The sequence below is a fragment of the Cannabis sativa genome, chromosome 1, assembly GCF_029168945.1.
Source record: "Cannabis sativa cultivar Pink pepper isolate KNU-18-1 chromosome 1, ASM2916894v1, whole genome shotgun sequence".
NCBI lineage: Eukaryota > Viridiplantae > Streptophyta > Magnoliopsida > Rosales > Cannabaceae > Cannabis > Cannabis sativa.
This window is the reverse complement of record NC_083601.1, coordinates 23,024,913-23,029,550: the sequence shown is the minus strand read 5'-3', so window position 1 is coordinate 23,029,550 and position 4,638 is coordinate 23,024,913. Positions and strand designations below refer to the sequence as shown.

Sequence of the window (4,638 nt, the reverse complement as noted above, 5' to 3'; positions counted from 1 at the left end):
ATCTTGATATGGTTAGGCTCAATTTCAAGAGTGTTACTCGTGTTCTTTGATTTGTTAGTTAAGCCTAGTTTTGTATCAGGGTGATACGTACATTTTGGGAACACGGTAGTGCAATTGAGTGGGAGCGCTAACATAAATATGGAATCTATAGCTTCTATTTGGCAAATAGAAGTAAAGGATGATTTCCTTCGAGCTTAACCAAATGAAGATAAATGGTGGAGATCTCATTTCACTTAGGTGAAATATCATTTATACAGGGTTAAGTGTTTTAAGGATAAAATACATTGTAGGGTGTTACGGTAATTTAATCCCTGTACAGTGTAAATCATCTATATAGAGGATCATTGATCACATTAGGGTTATAACAATGGATAACTAATGACGTGTCTATATCGTGGAACATATAGAGCGTTTCTATATGACTGAGAGTGCAATTCCAAGTTCTAAGTGTGGATTCAATGAGGAATTAATAAGTTAGGGAATTTACTTGGTAAATTCGGTTCGACTTATTAGAAGCTCGGTTATATAGACCCATGGTCCCCATACTAGTTGAGACCATACTGCTTGTAAGACTCGGTTAATTGATTTTAATTAATCGATTATAATTCTAAAAGTTAGACTATGTCTACTTTATGAATTCTCACAGTTTAAGGATGAAATCGTAAAGAAAAGGGTTTCTAGGTTTCACTACTACAATCTAAGCCTTTAGCTTCCCTTTTTTCAATCCAATTTATAAAAAGGGAAGCTAAAGGGGGTGAAAATATCTGCATTGACATTTAGAGGCAGTTTTTTGGTAAAAACTGTAGGTATAGAATGTATATATATCTATGCCGTCGGTTGGGGGTTGGAAAAAATCAGGGTTTTTTTATATAACCCTATGGCGTCGGTTATTAGGTATTAACTGACGCCATAGGTGCCACCTTTATTCGACACGTGGCACCTATGGCGTCGGTTAATAACCGACGCCATAGGGTTATATATCAGACCCTTTCTGCTTCGTCTTCCTCACTTCATCATTTCATACCTTGCTGAGCACGAAGAACAGCCACCCACAGCAGCCCCAAACCCACGAAAAAACCCTCGCCAACCACCACTAAAACAACCTCATTCTCCCTCATTTCTTAACCATTTTACCCCATTTTTGTCTTAAAATCTTCTATTTTCTATACCTAAACCTATACTGTAAAAAAGTTTAGTTTTTTTCCCCTCTATATACCAAACCGAACCTATTATAAAGAAAGGTGGTGGGTATAACTCCGGCCACCGATTTTAGCGGAGAAAACGTTGAGTCTCAACGTCCATTAAGGTATAAATATGTTTTCTATTCATTTTATTTATGTACATTGGTATTATTTCGTTTTTGTAAATTTTTTTAGAATTTTTTTATTTTATTAATATTATATTGTGTGTGTTCTAGAGGTGGTCGGATTTTTGTAGCATTTTATCGCCGGATTGCGTTTATAAGGTAAATATTTATTAACTTGATATATAATATATATGTATATATTTTGTGTTTTATTATTGAATATGTGTTTATATATATCTTGTGTGTATATACTATTTGTGTATTTTGTGTATTTGTATTGTATATATATTTGTTGTGAATGAGAATGAGAGGTAGTAGGAATTTAATTAGTTTAGAGATAAAGTTTTTAAAATAATGGCAGTGTGAATATATAATTGATTATATATGTATATATATTTATATGTTATTTTTTTAAAAATTAACTATGGAAATTAGTAACTAGCTAGTAACTTGCTACTTTGTTTAATAACTAGTAAGTAATTTAATAATTAAAATTTTAAATTGGTTGTATATTGCATTATGTTATTGGTTGTGTGCTAATATTTGAGGGTCGACATATTTCGGTGTTGATCGAATTTGCAATAGGTATATCCATCCACTAACCTTTTGTTAGTATAAATAATTATCAAGGCATGCTTAGTTGAGTTTGAATATCTTAAATATTCATCCGTAGTGAAGTAGGTTCTGCGAATACATGTACTGCGTCGGATGGGTGGATAAATTTTGTATTGTTTATGTTAGTTTCTTTGTTCTGTATTGTTATATTTGTTTTGTTTGTTACTTTAGGCACTTTTAAAATTTTTGGGAATGTTAGGTTATAATAAACCTATATTTCGGGTCTTTAAAGTTAGCATTATCTCGTCTATTGGTGTCTTTTGGAGCAGTTTTACGCTTGATTTTCATTATTTCAGGTTCCCGGGGTGTTAAAGTTCGAATTCAGTCAAATGGCGAAAAACTGGGATAAACTTAGAAAAATTGGAAAATTCGGTTCCAGAAGTGTCAGTAGTCGCGACCTCCAGAGAGCTAGGTCGCGACCCTTTTTCCTGGTCGCGACCCTGGTCGCGACTTCGTAAGTTAGGCAGAAACTCGGTTTTTCGAGTTTTGCCTGTAGTCGCGACCAGCTTAAATGCTAGTCGCGACTATGTACGGAAATCGCAGATTTGACCTAATTTTGATTTTTCACTCAATTGGAGGCTCACAACTCATCCCTATATTGAATACGACATTGAAGGTCAGATCTAAGCAGAAACAGACCTAATAGTGGAGGCAAGTGGAGAGGAAGCTATCTTGAAGACCCGGAGCGATACCACCTTCTAGTTTCTTTCTTTTACCCTTTTGATTCATCTTTATGTTTGTTTTTAATTCTGAATTAATCATGGATGTTTTTAGAGTTATTATGAACTAAATTTCCCAATAAGGGAGGATGATGATTGTTGTTTAAGTTTATGCCTAGTTAATAAATAATTGTCATTCCTTCATCTTATGTGTGAATACTATCTCTATTTGTGTTTAATTTCATGTGCAAGCTTGATCACCTTTTACATGTTCTATGATCCTAATTCGAAATCTGAAAAGTGAGAATTAGGAATGCTAAAATTTGGATAGTCTAGGTTTTGATGTAAAACGAAAGTATTTACATAGCCTTAGTGACTAATAGATTATTGCTTAATGCTGATTTTGTGTTGATCTAATTAAGAAGTTAATTAGAGAACATATTATTTAGAACCTAAAAGATCTGAAAAGAGTTAGGTTAATTTATAATCTGTCTTTCACATTGAGATAAGGATAGCAATTAGGTATTGACATAGGTAGCATATCAACAGGATTCGCCTCCCTAATCTCTCATCTTGATTAATCTTCGTTTATTTTCTCTTTAATTTCTGAGTTATTTACTTTTAAAATTGCAAACTTATTATTTTACCAAATAGAATCATAAGTATAGTTTAGTAGTACTTAATCCAATTCCCTGTGGTTCGACCTCACTTGCGTGAGATACTACTTGATACGTACACTTGCGTAATAAATAGAAAATTCGTAACAAGTTTTTGGCGCCGTTACCGGGGAATTGTTTAAAGATTAATATTACACAAAATTATACTAACTTCTACTTTGGTATATTTTCTCTTGCTGATTTTTTTAACCTTTTTCTTGCAATATTTTCTTGATCTATTTCAGGAATCATAAGTGTATGCGCCGTCAAGGACAAGCAAAGGATATTACCGCTGATCCCGAAATCGAGAAAACTTGTAGGAGAAACCGAAAGAACAAGAGGCAAGAGGGAGTTTCAGAATCGCTGAAACTTCAGACATCATGGCTGCCAATGCTGCAAACAATGGAGGCAATAACGGTAACAATGGTGGCGCAGTAGAAGATCAAGCTAATGGCCGCAGCTTGAGAGATTACATTCTCCCTACTCTGACGGGAGTGCAGTCGTGTATCAGGCCACCGGCAGTGGATGCAAATAACTTTGAGATCAAACCTGCCATACTTCAGATGGTGCAGTCTTCAGTTCAGTTTGGTGGCCTCCCTTCGAAGATCCTAATACATCTCTCTAACTTCATGGAACTTTGTGAAACCTTTAAAGTTAATGGAGTTAGTGATGATGCTATTCGACTGAGACTGTTCCCATTCTCGCTTAGAGAGCGAGCCAAGAGTTGGCTAAACTCCTTGCCACCCAACTCTATCGCCACCTGGAATGATTTGGCAACAAAATTCTTGTCAAAGTTCTTTCCTCCAGCTAAGTCTGCAAAGGTGAGAGGAGAAATTAATAACTTCTGCCAACAAGATAATGAATCTCTCCATGAGGCTTGGGAGAGGTTTAAAGATCTGATCAGAAAGTGCCCTCACCATGGTATAGAGAAGTGGATGCTGGTCCACAACTTCTACAATGGGTTGGTAGGAAATACAAGAACATTAATAGATGCTGCAGCTGGAGGAGCCTTTATGAGGAAGAGTGCTAATGAGGCTTATGATCTATTGGAGGAGATGGCTCTAAACAATCAACAGTGGCCAACTGAGAGGAGTCAATCAAAGAAGGTAGCTGGTGTGTTAGAGGTCGATGCCATCACCAAGTTGACAGCACAGGTTGAGGCATTGACAAAGATAATTGCAGGGCAAGCTAAACAAGCCCAAGTTGTGTGTAAGTTATGTGGGGGAAGCCATCACTTTTCAGAATGCCAAGCTGATGTGGATGATTTGCCAATGGATGAAGCTAAAGCCATTGGAAACTATTCACAGAACAACAACAACAACTATGGGTTCAACCAGGGTAATAACCGAAGAAACAGTGGGTTCTATCAGCAACGAAATCAGAACCAGAACCAGAACCAACA

At 35.9% G+C, this 4,638-nt stretch overlaps 1 long non-coding RNA gene and 1 other non-coding gene across 2 annotated transcripts; one reads left to right on the top strand and one right to left on the bottom strand.

Moving 5' to 3' along the window:
• Positions 1-636: 636 nt before the first annotated feature.
• On the top strand, positions 637-2,784 carry LOC133032148 (uncharacterized). Its single transcript, XR_009685020.1, has 2 exons — positions 637-1,306; positions 1,418-2,784. It is a non-coding gene; the product is annotated as an uncharacterized LOC133032148 (long non-coding RNA).
• Positions 2,785-4,054: 1,270 nt separating this feature from the next.
• Positions 4,055-4,161, bottom strand: LOC133033783 (small nucleolar RNA R71). The gene has a single exon (XR_009685846.1). It is a non-coding gene; the product is annotated as a small nucleolar RNA R71 (small nucleolar RNA).
• Between the last annotated feature and the right edge of the window lie 477 nt (positions 4,162-4,638).